This window comes from Scyliorhinus canicula, chromosome 10, assembly GCF_902713615.1.
Source record: "Scyliorhinus canicula chromosome 10, sScyCan1.1, whole genome shotgun sequence".
NCBI classification, from domain to species: Eukaryota; Metazoa; Chordata; class Chondrichthyes; order Carcharhiniformes; family Scyliorhinidae; genus Scyliorhinus; species Scyliorhinus canicula.
This window is the reverse complement of record NC_052155.1, coordinates 100,724,166-100,740,587: the sequence shown is the minus strand read 5'-3', so window position 1 is coordinate 100,740,587 and position 16,422 is coordinate 100,724,166. Positions and strand designations below refer to the sequence as shown.

The 16,422-nt window shown below is 46.8% G+C and overlaps 1 long non-coding RNA gene across 1 annotated transcript in view; it reads right to left on the bottom strand.

Annotated features, from left to right (window-relative positions):
• The window catches only part of LOC119972553, a 147,546-nt gene that overhangs the window by 64,941 nt on the left and 66,183 nt on the right, over positions 1 to 16,422 (bottom strand). Inside the window, exon 2 of the long non-coding RNA XR_005462076.1 lies at positions 3,552 to 3,612. This is a non-coding gene — a long non-coding RNA (uncharacterized LOC119972553). The remainder of the gene's footprint in view (positions 1 to 3,551; positions 3,613 to 16,422) is intronic.

Sequence of the window (16,422 nt, the reverse complement as noted above, 5' to 3'; positions counted from 1 at the left end):
ATGAGACACAGCCCCCTGGTCATGACCATGGCCAAAGGGTGGGTGGGTGCCACGGGGAGGGGGGTTGCCTGGAGAGACAGGAAAAGAGTCCAGGAGTCAGCCCGCATTGCGGAAGAAAGTGATAGAGGCATCATAATGGCTGTGCAAAAAATTGTTTAATGTGCTGTATAATACTCCATTTCCGAGAGTGCCACCCCCCCCCCCCCCAACTCCACCGTCTCCAAACCCCATCCCCTCCTCACCCCCTACTTAAGCCCTCCCCCCTACCCCAGTGCCCTCAGTAATGCTCAACTGAGGCCTGGCCCTCCTAACCCTACATCTTGGTGTTTCCTGGGATTTCCAACCTGAGGTGGAAGCAGCCAGCTGCTTAACTCGTCTCGTGGCCTTCGAGGTCCTTGGCAGGTGTCCCCTGGAGGGCGCAGGATAGGGGCAGCAGAGCGTACTGTTGACATGAGTAGAGCCAGCCACCAATATCCCTGCCGGCAAGGACAGGTGATGAGGTCAGAGATCCCCCCGGTGCCAGGCGCCAAAGAGGCCAGAGATGTCTGGCAAAGTGCCAGGGGAAATAGCTGAGAGTGGGGGTGGGAATGGAGATGGGAGGAACATGTGGGGACAGGGGCTGCAAGCAAGGGCCAGCATACAGCCTAGTTGGGCATGGGAGTATTCACCATGCTAACATGTCTGCCTTATCCTGGCTGGCCTAGGAGGTTGCCCATCCTCACCCAGCACTTCGTCCGATGAGGAGGATGCAGAGGAGGGCAAGGGTGGACAGGTCACGGGGCCCAGGTAGCCACAGAAGACTGCACAACATGTGCGCCAGGCCCGGTGCACATGCAACAATTTAATCACCTCCAGGTTCGCCATCTAGAGGTCCACCGGCAGCTTGAACGTCCCGTTCACCCTGCACACAAGTTCTCCTCCCTGACTTGCACCCGCACTCCCCTTCCGTGCTTCGCACCTGCTTCACTACAGGGTGCTGGCCCTAGATTTACATTATAAATGGGACTTGTCCATGGGATGCAGAATGATGATGACCCATTTCACGATGAGTTCTGCTGCTCTGCACCGTTTGTCGAAATCTGACTCCTGCCCACGATAGCACTGTACACCATCTGCCTGGGTGATCCCTGCATGCGTGCTGGCCATTCCATCTCATGGTGTCATTGAACCCCTGGGGTGGCGGGTATGAGGATGGGGTCTAGATGGGGGTCAGGGGACCAGAGTGGGGGGGGGGGGGGGGGGGAGTTGGGTGCGGGTTTGGGTACCGGGCAATCTATGGTGGTATGGTGCCCCCATATATCTGTCCCCTGCCCAGGAGTGGCTTCCAACTGCACAGGGGGTCCTGGCCCATGTCCATCTCCAACACCTGTACCCCACACCACCGGCCTTCCCCCACCCGTCACACCCTCTTCTCCCGGCACAGCCAATCCCTCACACCCTTCAGTCAGAGGGCCAATGCAATTTGGAACATTGGTTATCAGGTGTTTATTGTGATATAAACAGGTATTGTGCACCAGCCCCTATAACTAACCTATGTGTTTCACTCAATCCAACTTAACTGGTGTTTAACTTTCTAACCTTACGTGCCATAATGCTCCTTCTTGTGGGTCCCCCAGGCAGTACATCGAAAGTGGAGGCAGCCTGCTGCATATCTCGCCCTGCGACCTGGGTCCCCTTTGTTGGCCACCCTCTGGAGCGACCAGGCACTGAAGGACCCAGCAGTCTTCCATATGTCACAAGTGTGGTGGTGCCATCCTGTTCTGCATGCCCCCCCCCCATCGCTTGCGCGTTTAATCCCTGCTATCGCCATCACCCTCCACCATCCCAGAGACACTCATCTTGACTTGGCATTTTAATGAAGAGGCTCCTGGGGCACGATCTGCTGTGCGCCACACACATGCAGCAGTACATCAGGTGAAGGTAGGAACCCCCAAAGGGGCAGACAGTCGGAGGGTGGGCCTACCCCAAGGACTAGCTGTTGACATGGCGGGTCCCAGGTGTCTGGAAAAGGGTGGTCCCATCAATGGTGGAATGTAGACAGATCCCCCCCCACAGGTGCTCAGGTGTTCATAGAACATAGAACATAGAACAGTACAGCACAGAACAGGCCCTTCGGCCCTCGATGTTGTGCCGAGCAATGATCACCCTACTCAAACCCACGTATCCACCCTATACCCGTAACCCAACAACCCCACCCCCCTTAACCTTACTTTTTTTTTAGGACACTACAGGCAATTTAGCATGGCCAATCTACCTAACCCGTACATCTTTGGACTGTGGGAGGAAACCGGAGCACCCAGAGGAAACCCACGCACACACGGGGAGGACGTGCAGACTCCGCACAGACAGTGACCCAGCCGGGAACTGAACCTGGGACCCTGGAGCTGTGAAGCATTTATGCTAACCACCATGCTACCGTGCGACAGGAGTCGCTGCACGGGCCCCATCACCTCCCCTCATGCCCCCTCAGGGTGTCCCTTGTGCTACTCCTTGGGACAGAGACGTGACCGGACAAAGCTCCAGGAGCTCCCCCACCACCAGGAGCTCCCCCACCACCTACCACTGCCAGTCCTGGAGACCCACTCTCATCTCGACTAGGGTGGCATCTTCGTGGCTGGATTGAGTGTGTGTGGGGAGTAGTGTGCTTATATGCAGCTCCAGCATGTCAGGCTGTCCAGTGCCCATCCTGACCGCAGAAAATTTGACGCCAGCATTTTTTGAAATCACATTGGTTCCACGTGGTGCCGGTACCGGCTGGTCCATTAGCATGTCCTGAATTGTTCCAGGACCGGTGCCGCTATCGAGGAAATTCAGTACCGGAGTCAGCACTGAAACAGAGAATCTGCACTCAGTAAATGGACAAAACCCTGCAAATGGATTTAAATCTGGATAAAGCTGAGGCCATTATCCACTTTGAAGCTATGAAGGATAGAATCTTCTCAATGGTGACCAGCTGGAAACAGTGGAGGTCCAAAGAAACTTCAGCACAATGTATATCCACGTAAGGTCCATTTTAGGGTCCAAGTGTGAGGTTTGGCCAAAAAAACTAGAAAGTCAAATTATTATCTAAATGGAAAGCAGAATCACGATGCGACTGGGCAGAGGGATCTTGGTGTCTTTGTTCATGAATCGCAGAAAGTCAGTGTGTAGGCACAGTATGTAATACAAAATGCAAATGGAATGTTAGTGTTGTAGCGATATGCATCACTGTACATACACAAGGGATTAATGTAAATACACCACAACTAAGTAATCACTAGAGGGAGCATCAAAGATGTATATAATAGACAAACAGGAAGTCAAGGGGCACTCTTCACAGGAACGGCAGCCAGTGAGCAGGACACAGACAGACAGCTTTCATGGAACATCTAGTATAAGCGCTGGAGAGAAAACAAACTCACACAATAAAGCATCTACTTCAACTGGAAGATTACAAGCTTTATTCAGACACAAGGAATAATACATGGTACCAGGACACTCCAGGAATGCTTACTAGTCAGATTACACAAGATACGGACAAAGAAAGATCGCAAACAGAAGAAAATTCATACCGGACATTCGACGTAGGGAGACTTCGCTTATTCGATGGAACTTATTGGAACTACACTGCAGCTGAAAAACAACCGGTAATTTAAGTCATGGAAAGAAAAATTTTAAACAAATGTTTGAATTATATATTGTAGCTAATGATTTGAGCAGGCCTCTGAAGAAACAAAAATAGCACTGCTACTGGCAGGACATGCAGCTAGAGAAAGCTATAACTGCTCTAATTACTTGAAAGGTGAAGACAACACCAAATTAGAAGTAATACTCAAAAAATTTGAAGATCACTGTAACACCAGTAACAATACTGCTTTAAGACATTCAATGCTCAGAGACCAAATTGTACAGGGCATAAGTGATACAAATCTCAAACAATTATTATCAGAACACAAAGGTTTAACACTGGAAATCGCAGATCGCAAGAAGGAAATAACATTCAGTGTTTACCTAGAAAGAACACCGAAAAAGGTCTTCTCCGCAGGTCTAAAAAATTTTAAATGGCGTCTAAGCACATTTTAAACTGTCCGGGGAACAAAAGATGCAAATCTGTTTCTGCGCATGCGCAGGAAACAGCAGCCGCGCATGCGCAATTAAAAAAAGACGTTTTGGACGCAGATCGTTGTGCGCATGCGCAGTCAGAAGAAAATCAAACACCATTTGAAGATGAATCTGCGCATGCGCAAGCAGCACATGCGCAGTTTATGAAAAAGCGCACAGTAAAGGAAAATCGATTCCCACATGCGCAATCGATTCCTACACTTTACTTCACGAGCATCATGACGTCAAAAGACTCAGACCACAGCCACTTAAAGCAAAACTGCCCGAAAATTAAAAATAAGAGTTTTAAAACTACAAAACAACATTTTTTTACCTCGAAAGACAGAACAATGCCTGACCATCAACCAGCAGTTGAAACTAACCTCCACAGCACCCTGGAACAAGCAGTTTGTACCAGCCGAAGTGAAGAGCACAATAACAAATCCGAAACAAAAAATGATGATTTGTATATTGAAGAATACTACTCAGAAATGACTGAGTTGTTCGGATATGATCATAAAAGCATCTGTGACACGGTTGAAAAGCTCAATACGACTCTACTCATGGTAGATGAATCCAACACCATGATGCAATGGCAGATCGCTGATACATTGGATGACAGCTTCCTGTCAAATACCCAAGAAGAAAATGACGCCACACAGAGAGTACTGGCCGCGTCCGTTGAGAGAGCACAGATTGACTCCACAGAGAGAATACTGCACGACTCCACACAGAGAGTGATGAAAGACTCCACACAGATAGCGATGCAAGCCTCCACAGAGAGCTCGTTGACAGACTCCAAAGTGGAAGCAACTAAAGACTCCATAGCGAAATCCATGTATGAACAAGACCATGAAGGTCTATCCACCTATCTGAGCAACCAGAAGCAGACTATGAAAGACGACCCAGCTCATTTAATCAACAAGATGTCAATGAATGTCTACCCACTGTATGTGAGAACAGTGACAATGATCACAATCGACGTACAAGATGTGCAAGATTAGAGCGAGACTGACAGATCTCAGCTCATCTATACAGAAGCACTCAATAATCAAAATAAACCTACTCATGAGTCCAGTGAGACCACATCAATTGAACCCTCATCTACTCTAACCTACCAACAAGGAAATGAAATCTTGAAGATTTTGACTCCAAACGATGATTCAAATGAACCAGAAATGACTACAGAAGAGGAGCACCAAGGAAGCAAAGAGGAATAAAATCCACCACAAATGACCACAGGTCATTCTCACAATCCTCAAAACGAAACGCTCAATGAAACATCAGATACCACAAAGGACACTGACACAAGTAACTTTGAGAATAACTCAAATTATCCACACTGAACAGTCATTGAGCGCAACAAGAGCAACAAAAACTACAAGAAGCACAACAGAAACAAGAACAACAACAGCAACAACAAAAACAACAAGAAGCTCAACAACAAAAACTATAAGAACAACAACAAAAACAACAACAAGAAGCATAACAAAGACAACAACAGCAACAGAAAGCACAACAAAAACAACAAGAACAACAATGAATTAACGACATGTACAACAAGGTACAACTCTGCACATGAAGGACAATTGAACAGCACATTCCAACACAATGACAAGAGTACAAACATACCATGGCATGACAATGAATCTCACAAATTCAATTTTGCTCCAGAACAAACAAGCACTCCAGCTTTAAAGGCAGATGACATGCTAAATCGATACCAAAAGTCCACATCAGTCAACATAAGTGGTTCAACCATTCAAACGCCTCGTGATGACTTGTTGGTTACTTAAACACAAGAACACTGACGAAATTCACAAAGAAATGGCAACATCAACATCACCACGTCAACAACAGAAGAAGAAAAAAACCTCAACCAAATAAATTCATAAAGTTGGACACATACATTTTTTATTAAGATTGGACTCATAAATATTAATTGGCTTTGTATAATCATCAATATCATCACAACTTGTACATATCATTATTTATCTACATGTTTTGTACAATTTTTTTAACAAAGTACAGGAAATACGTAAAAAGAAAAAAAGGGGGATGTAGTGATATGCATCATTGTATATACACAAGGGGTTAATGTAAATACACCACAACTAAGTAATCACTAGAGGGAGCACCAGAGATGTATATAATAGACCAATAGGAAGTCAAGGGGCACTCTTCACAGAAACGGCAGCTAGTGAGCAGGACACAGGCAGGCAGCTCTCATTAACATCTAGTATCAACGCTGGAGAGAGAATGAACGCACACAGTAAAACATCTACTTCAACTGTAAGACTACAAGCTTTATTCAGACACAAGGAATAATACAAGTGTTTACTGCAAAACATGTCCACGTGCAAATGCAACACGACTTGGACAATATCCAGGCCTGGGCTGAGCAGTAGCAAGTAACATTCGCGCCACACAAGTTCCAGGCAATGACCATCTCCAATAAGAGGGAAACAAACCATTGTCCCTTGACAATCAATGGCATTACCATCACTGAATTCCCCAGCCCGGGGGTTACCATTGGCCAGAAACTGAACTGGACTAGCCAAATAAATACTGCGGCTACAAGAGCAGGTTGGAGGCAAAGAATCCTGCTGTGAGTAACCCACCTCGTGACTCCACCATCTACAAGGCACAAGTAGGGTGTGTAATGGAATACTCTCCACTTGCCTGGATGATGCAGCTCCAACAACACTCAGGAAGCTCAACACCAACCAGGACAAAGCAGCCCAACTTGATTGGCACCTCTTCCACAAACATTCATTCCCTCCACCACTGAAGCACAATTGGAGCAGTGTGTACAACCTACAAGATGCACAGCAGTATCTCACCAAGCCTCCTTCGGCAGCACCTTCCAAACCCACGACTACTACCATCTAGAAGGACGAGAGCAGCAGATACCTGGGAACACCACCACCTGGAGGTTCCCCTCCAAGTTACTCACCATCCTGACTTGGAAATATATCGTCATTCCTTCACTGTCGCTGGTTCACAATTCTGGAACTCCCTCCCTAACAGCGCAGTGGGTGTACCTACAGGGCATGGGTTGCCAGAAAGTGACTCACTATCACGTTCTCAAGGCAATTGGGGATGGGCAATAAATGCTGGCCTAGCCAGCGACATCCACATCCTGTAAAAATGAATTTTCAAAAAGAAGTTATGCTTCAGCCCACATAAAGTCCTGGCCTGACCACACATTGAGCAGTTCTGGGCACCACACTGTAGGAAGGACGAAGTGGATCATAGATTTACTAGAATTATTCACGTACTCCCAGGAATTTAGACGGCTGAGGGTGAATTAACCAATGTTGTCAGCATATTAAGGGGCCAATTAGCATCGATTGGGAAAACCTATTTCTGCTGGTTATAACATTGGGATCATAGTCAAATAATAGAACCAGGAATTCCTCACGCTAAGAGTGATAGGAGCTAGGAACTCCCTTGCACAAATAGTAATTGATGATAGATTAATTATTAATTTTAAAGCTGAAATGGATAGATTTTTGTTGGTCAAATAAAACAAGGGATATGGGGCAAAGGTGGGCATATAGAGTTAGTTTGTAACATAATCTCACTGAAAGACAGAAGAGGTTTAAAGGGCTAAATGGCCTATTTCTGCTCCAGTGTTCCCCTCTAACAGCTACGAGACACCAGTCAGGAGTGTGATGGAGTACTGTTTATTTGTCTGGGGGAGTGTAGCTGTAAGAACATTCAAGAAACTTTCTATCAATCAGGATAAAGCACCGTACAAGCACTCTATTCCCCATCTTAAACACCCACTCCCTCTACCTCCAGCATGCATTAGCTGCAGTTGTGTGCCAAGCCCAGGATGCACTGCAGCAAGTTACCAAAGCTCATGCAGAAGCACTTCCCGAATCTGCAACCTACACCACAAGGATAAAGGCAGCAAGTGCATGGAAACGTAACCACCTCCAACTTCCTTTCCTGGTCACACACTATCCCAGCTTGGACACCTTAACTATTACTTCATTTTTGCTGAGTTCAAATATGGGAAGACCCGATAGAACTATGGGAGCACCTTCACCACATGGAAGGCAGCATTTCAAGAAGATGGTGCATGGTCGACCTCTCAAATGTCAACCAGGGATGTCGATGACGCCCATATCCTGAGAATGGATTCAAAGATGGGCTGGATTCTCCGCCCCGCCACGCCACATTTCGGCCTCGACCCATCGGTGGGATTCTCTGTTACGTCGGCTGGTCAATGGGGTTTCCCGTTGTGGGGCAGCCCCATGCTGTCGGGAAACCATCGGTGCCGGCAAAACGGAGAATCCGGTCAGTGGAGAATCCCGCCCATACTATATGCATGGCACAAAAAAATCTTCCCCTCAATTGCCTTAAGTCATTGCAAAGGGAAAAATTGTTTCAAACACAGATCAAAACCAACATATCAACGTTTACACCAAAACAGATTAGACCTTCTATCTGCAAACCTCCTACGGAATAGACATTATTTGCCACAGATAAAAGCTGAATTTAACATTAAAAAATAAATGTAATTTACGTTGACAGGAAGGGAAACAAGATAGAAGTTAAATTACTAATATTTTTAGTATTGCAGAACATTTACTTAATTTAAAATCTTCCCCCGCCCACATGCATGCTAGATCTGATATCACACAAATATATCTTGACCTATGATTTGCATATAGCATTTTCAATCTTACTCCCTCGGGTCATTTTAAGTTTTGAAGATGACGAAAACTATCGAAGACTTTCTAAATGAATTGTTTCTTTATAGGTATTTACCTAGAGCTTCACAGTGTTGGGGGAACCAGAAAGCAAAGCTAAGGTGTTAAAAGCGTTGTGGAAACTTAAAAAAATTGGACAAGGAAATTAAATAAAAGTATCGATGATGAATCGGTGGGTGGTGGGGGTTCAGTTGGTAATTAAAGCACAATATGTGTGAATTGTAACATATAAAAATAAAACCATTAAAGTTATTGACCTGTAGAAATGATAAGTAGATCACAAACTATAAAAAAATTATCATTACCCGAAAGAATGAAGGAATAAATTGTCCCGATCAGAATTTCCCTCCCACTGTCCCTACCTCATAGAATAATAGAAATTACAGTGCAGAAGGAGGCCATTTGGCCCATCGAGTTTGCACTGGCCCTTATAAAGAGCCTACTAAAGCCCACGTATCTAACCTATCCCGGTAACCCCCACTTAACATTTTTTTGGACACTAAGGCAATTTAGCGTGGCCAATACACCTAACCCGCACATCTTTGCACTGTGGGAGGAAACCGGAGCACCCGGAGGAAACCCACGCAGACACGGGGAGAACGTGCAGACTCTGCACAGACAGTGACCCAGTGATCGAACCTGTGACCCTGAAGCTGTGAAGCAACTGTGCTATCCACTGTGCTACCGTGCTGCCCACCTAGCCGATCATGAACTATTCCTTCCCAATCTGGCGTTTGCAAGTGGCTGCAAAGAATGTGTCTCAGAGCCCAGCAGATTTTCCTCCTTAAACCTAGTTGCCACCATTTTCTGAGGCTAGAAAGTAACAAAAAAAGGTCCCAAAATCAGTGCCAACAGAAGGGGAGTCCTCAGTGGGGCTTCCTCTCCCTCCAGTTAGCCCAAGCACTAGCCAGCCAAAACCTTCAGTGAGAGTGCTCCTTGCCTCCATCTCCTGCAGAACTGGCACTGGCAAATTTCTCCCAATAGCACAATTATTGCCAGGACCACAGCCTCAAACAAGAAAAATGGGGTGAGATCGGCCAAACAAGTGATGCCCTGAGGAAATCTTCTCCAGAAAGGAGAATTCTCATCATGATCTCTAAATCCAACACAATTAAGTCCGTTTTGTGTCTAGCTTTCCCTGCAGGAAGAAGGTGAATTTTTTGACTTAAAGGTGTAGAGGGTATGTGGAGAGTGTGGGAGTATGGTGTTTAAATAGAAAATCAGCCATGATCATATTGAATGGCAGAGCAGGCTTGTAGGGCAGAATGACCTCCTCTGCTCCGATTTTCTATGTTTTCAATGTTTCTATGTATTGGCTGGAGAGTTTATTTATTAAACATATAACTGTTACCTAGGTCCCCACTTTAATCTTTTCTATTTCTCCTAGTTTTGAACTCAATATTTCTTGCAATTTACTCCATATTTAATAGACTCTTTTTATGTCTGAATTTCACTTTGGTGGCAATATAAAATTTACCCTTAAATGTAACTGCTTTAAGAATAGCTGCCTGTTTGGAAGGATCTCTCCTTCTGTTCCCTTAACCCTATGTAAATTGGAAAGACTGGAACATAGTGGGACACTATGAGCAAAGGAAAAACAAAATATTTCTCACACTTTATGACCTCAGGAGGTCTTGAAGCATAGTGGGTATGATCCCTGCCTCTGAGTTCCACCCCAGGAGTTGATGACCAAGGAAGGTGTCTTCATAAAGCAGTCAAACAGGTTGAGCGTCAACTTGAAAATCCTTCCAACATGCTAATGGCTGGTGGTAAGAGTGGGAGAGACTCCTGGTTAGCCATGCTTGATGTGGAATTGTGCCTTTGAATTGTTCACATTCACCTCAACCATTGGAACAGGGGACTCAGTTTAACATCTCATTTAGAAAAGTATCAGCTTCATCTGTGTTCAGATCCTAAAGTGCGACATGAACCTACAATCTTCTTACAATCATGGCTGACACTACTATTATCTGAAACAAGCTGACTGTGGCATTCTTTGTGTTGCTTGTTTAGGATGGTTGGCGTAGTGTTCCACAAAACCTACAGCCAACCTTCTCACACTAACTGCCCTTATGGCTTCACGAGCTGTGTCCTGCATACACTGCCCCCCACCCTGCCCCAAGGTTCAGCATCACTACTTTATATAGTGGTATCTACAGCTCCCTCTAGTGGCTACTCATGGTACTACATTAACCCATGTAATGCTGTCAGTTATGATCATACCACACCGACAACCTAACAAAAATTTGTGTGCATTTAATTAGCATTTAATTTAACCATTTTTAATTGTAAACAAGTCTGATTTTTACTTCTGAATGCAAATGTTTAAGCCCATTTGTTTCAGTTAATTTCCCCCAAAATACTTACTCACCTCTTGCTCACATTATGTTCCAAAGGAGTTCCACATGATTTCAGGATTTATTCCGTTCATCTATCATCTCAGGAAGTATTAGTGCAGGATCCAATAAAATTTTAAAAGAAAAATAGGTTCTACAATTTTTCAATCCAACAATTCTCTAGCTAGGAACAGCTCCCTATTATTAGCAGGTGAGTTTGTTGGCCATGAGTCTGCATATGTCTGGATTAGCCATACAGTCATAGAAGTTACAGCACAGAAAAGGCCCTTTAATCCATCATTTCTGCGCCAGTCAAAAATAACCACCTAACCATTCTAATCCTATTTTCTAGCACTTGGCCCATAGCCTTGTATGCCTTGGCATCGCAAGTTCGCATCTAGATATTTCTTAAATACCATGAGGGTCTCCGCCTCCACCACCCTTTTAGGTAGCGGGTTCCAGAATCCCACCACCCTCTGGGTGAAGATGTTTTCCTCACATCCCCTTTCACTTGGAGGACATCTTGGAGGGCTCATGGTGCGAGGCAATATGGGTGTAGCTCAGGAATAGAAAGGGTGCATTCACAATGTTGGGGGTTTACTACAGGCCTCCCAACAACCAGTGGGAGATAGAGGGACAGGTATGTAGATAGATTTTGGAAATATGTAAAAGCAACAGGGTTGTTGTGGTGTGTGATTTTAACTTCCCCAATGTTGACTGAGGCTCACTGAGTGCTAGGGGCTTGGATGAGGCAGAATTTGTAAGCAATATCCAAGAGGGCTTCTTGAAATGATATGTAGATAGTCCAACTAGGGAAGGGGCCATACTGGACCTGGTATTGGGGAACGTGCCTGGCCAGGTGGTTGAAGTTTCAGTAGGGGAGCATTTCGGGAACAATGACCATAATTCAGTAAGTTTTAAGGTACTTGTGGATAAGGATAAGAGCTCAGCTGAAGGTGCTAAATTGGAGGAGGGCTAATTATAACAGTATTAGACAGGAGATCAAGAATTTAGATTGGGTGCGGCTGTTTGAGGGTAAATCAATATCTTATATAGATGAGTCTTTCCAACGTCAGTTGGTAAGAATTCAGGACCACTTGTTCCTGTGAGGATGAAGGATAAATATGGCAAGTTTTGGGAACCTTGGATAACGAGGGATGTTGTGAGCCTTGTCAAAAACAGAAAAGAAGCATTTGTACAAAATGATGGGAACAGGTAAAGACCTTGAGGAGTATAAAGAAAGTAGGAAGGAACTTAAGCAAGGAGTCAGGAGGGCTAAAAGGGGTCATGAAAAGTCATTGGCAAACAGAATTATGAAGAATCCCAAGGCTTTTTATTCGTATATAAAGAGCAAGAGGGTAGCCAGGGAAGTGGTTGCCAATTCAAGGACAGAGTAGGGAATCTATGCATGGGGCCAGAGGAAATGGGTGACCTACTGAATGAAGACTTTGTATCAATATTCACCAAACAGAAGTACTTGGTGAATGATGAGTCTGGGGAAGGGTATGTAAATGGTTTGGGTCATGTCAATATCAAAAAGGAGGAGTTGGATGTCTTGAAAAACATTAAGGTAGATAAACCCCAGGATCTGATGGGATCTACCTCAGGACACTGAGGGAGGCAAGGGAGGAAATTGCTGGGGCCCTGATAGAAATATTTGTATTCTCATTGGCTACAGGTGAGATCGCAGATGACTGGGGAAAAGCCAATGTTGTTCCTTTGTTAAAGAGGGATGGCAAGGATAATCCAGGAAATTACAGACCGGTGAGCCCTACGTCAATGGTACGGAAATTATTGGAAAGGATTCACTCCCATTTGTAAACAAATGGACGTATTAGCGAGAGGCAGCATGGTTTTGTGAAGGGAATGTTGTATCTCACTAACTTGATTGTGTTTTTTGAGGAAGTGACGAAGATGATTGATAAAGGAAAGATAGTGCATACCGTTTACATGGACTTCAGTAAAGCCTTTGACAAGGTCCGTTATGGCAGACTGGGACAAAATATGAAGTCATACTGGATCAGAGGTGAACTGGCTTGGTCATTGAAGACAGAGGGTAGCAGCAGACGGTGCTTTTCTGAATGGAGGGTTGTGGCTAGTAGTGTTCTGCAGGGATCAGTGCCTTTGCTGTTTGTAGTACATTTAAACGATTTGGAGGAAAATGTAACTGGTCTGATTAGTACGTTTGCAGATCACACAAAGGTTGTTGGAGTTGCAGGTACTGATGAGGATTATCAGAGGATACAGCAGGGTATAGAGTGGTTGGAGACTTGGGTGGTGAAATGGCAGATGGAGTTTAATCCGGATAAATGTGACGTAATGCATTTTGGAAGATCTGATGCAGGAGGGAAGTATACAGTAAATGGTATACCTTAGGAGTATTGACAAGCAGAGAGATCTGGGCATACTGGTCCACAGATCACTGAAAGTGGCAATGCATGTGGATAAGATCAAAAAGGATATGGCATGCTTGCCTGCATCAGCTCGAGCATTGAGTATGAACATTGGCAAGCTATGCTGCAGCTGTACACAACATTAGTGACGTGACCATCAATTCACTCGAGCCACGAGAGGAAGTAAACTGTGGCTTTAATAGACTTACAACTGAGCCTGCCTGCAACCAGAAGAACTGAGGGCAGACTCACAAGACCTCAGCACTTTATACATCCTGTAGTGGGAGGAGCCATGGGCGGAGACAAGGGTGGAGCCCTGTACAAGCTCCTCATATCCCCCTGTGGGCAGAGCCACGCAACAGCTCACCGACAGAGCCCACAAGGACACAATGATATATAGTGTGAATTAAGCATTATACATTCACCTGTAAAAAAAATCAAGTCCGGCGGGGGTGACGGGTCTACAGGTTGAGCCGGTCCGGTGCCTGAGTCGTCCGCTGGGATCGGCGGAGCACTGGGGTTGCAGGCGCTTTGGATGGCTGTGTGCTGACGGGCGGTGTGGATCTGAGGGTGGACTCCGGGGGTGGTTCGTTCAGAGCTTCGTTCCTGACCGGTGCGACGGGCGAAGGGGGGCGCAGGAAACCTGCAGGCGTGGGGGCGCAGGGTGTGGGGGGTCAGGTGAGGTGTAGTGTGAGGGGTACCTCGGTGGTGGTGGATCCTGCAGACGCCAGGTTCCGGAGGGAAACGGTGTCCTGACGGCCGTCGGGGTGTTCTATAAGGACGTAGTGTGGGTTCGAGTGTAGCAGCAGTACCATTTCTACTAGTGGGTCCGTTTTATGTGTCCGGACGTGTGTCCGGAGAACCGGGCCCGGTGTCCTCAACCAAGATGGGAGCGAAGCCCCCATGGTAGTGCCCCTAGGGAAAACAAATAATCGCTCATGAGGGGTCTGTTTAGTGGCCGTACACAGGAGGGACCTAATTGCATGGACCGCGTCGGGGAAGACCTCCTGCCAGTGGGAGGTCAGGTGATTCCTGGACCGTAGGGTTAGTAGGACGGTCTTCCAGACCGTCGCGTTCTCCCTCTCCATCTGCCCGTTCCCCCTGGGTTTATAGCTGGTAGTCCTGCTCGAGGCGATGCCCTTGTCGAGCAGGTACTGACGCAGCTCGTCGCTCATGAAGGATGAACTATCGCTGTGTACATAGCTGGGGAAGCCGAACAGGGTGAAGACACTGCGCAGGGCTCTGATGACTGTATGGGAGGTCATATCGGGGCATGGGATAGCAAACGGAAAACGGGAGAATTTGTCTATGACGTTGAGGAAGTACACATTTCGATTGGTCGAGGGGAGTGGCCCTTTGAAATCGATACTCAGGCGTTCAAAGGGCCGTGAAGCCTTTACCAGGTGGGCCTTGTCTGGTCTATAGAAGTGCATTTTGCACTCCGCGCAGATCGGGCAGCCCCTGGTGATGGCTTTTACCTCCTCGGTGGAGAAAGGCAGATTTCAGGCTTTGATGTAGTGGGCGAGCCGGGTGACCCCCGGGTGGCAGAGCTCATTGTGGATAGTCTGTAATCAGTCGTCTTGCGTGCTGGCGCATGTGCCGTGGGACAGGGCATCTGGGGGCTCATTGAGCTTCCCCGGCCGATATATGATGTCATAATTATAGGTGGAGAGTTCGATCCTCCACCTCAAGATTTTATCGTTTTTTATTTTGCCCCGTTGCGAGTTGTCGAACATGAAGGCAACCGATCTTTGGTCGGTGATGAGGGTGAACCTCCTACCTGCGAGGTAGTGCCTCCAGTGCCGTACGGCTTCCACAATGGCTTGGGCTTCCTTTTCGACTGAGGATTGTCGAAGTTCTGAAGCGGAGAGGGTTCGGGAGAAGAAAGCTACTGGTCTCCCTGCCTGGTTCAGAGTGGTGGCGAGAGCGACCTCCACCGCCCGCATGACGACTTTGGCGATGTCCTCCTTGATGCAGTTGAAGGCCTGGCGGGCCTCTACTGACAGTGGGAAGAGTGTGGTCTTAAATAGTGGGTGGGCTTTGTCCGCATACTGGGGGACCCACTGGGCGTAATAAGAGAAAAATCCCAGGCACCTCTTGAGGGCCCTGGAACAATGAGGGAGAGGGAGTTGTAAGACTCCGTCCGGGTCAGGCCCCAGGATTCCGTTTTCCACGACATAGCCAAGGATGGCTAGTCTGGTTGTGCGGAAAACGCATTTCTCCTTGTTTTATGTGAGATTGAGTTTCTGGGCGATTTGGAGAAATCGGTGGAGGTTGGCATCGTGGCCCTGCTGGTCATGGCGCAGGTGGTGACATTGTCCAAGTACGGAAACGTGGCCTGCAGCCCGTACTGGTCCACCATTCGGTCCATTGCTCGTTGGAACACCGAAACTCCATTCGTGACGGCAAAGGGATCCCGGAGGAAATGGAAGAGGCAGCCATTTGCCTCGAACGACTTGGTAGTGGCGGTCCTCCGGGCGTTTTGGGAGCTGGTGGTATGCAGACTTCAGATCCACCGTGGAGAAGATGCGGTACTGGGCGATCTGATTTACCATGTCTGCAATTCAGGGGAGGGGGTACGCATCGAGGTGCGTGAACCGGTTAATGGTTTGGCTGTAATCAACCAACATCCAGAACTTTTCCCCGGTCTTGACGACCACCACCTGAGCTCTCCAGGGGCTATTACTGGCCTCTATGACTCCCTCACGTAGGAGCCGTTGGACTTCGACTCTAATAAATACCCTGTCCTTCAGGCTATACCGCCTGCTGCGAGTGGCTACGGGTTTACAGTTAGCCGTTAGGTTAGCGAAGAGTGGAGGGGGGTCGATTTTTAGAGTCGCTAAACTGCATATAGTGAGAGGAGGTAGGGGTCCACCGAAGCTGAGTGTG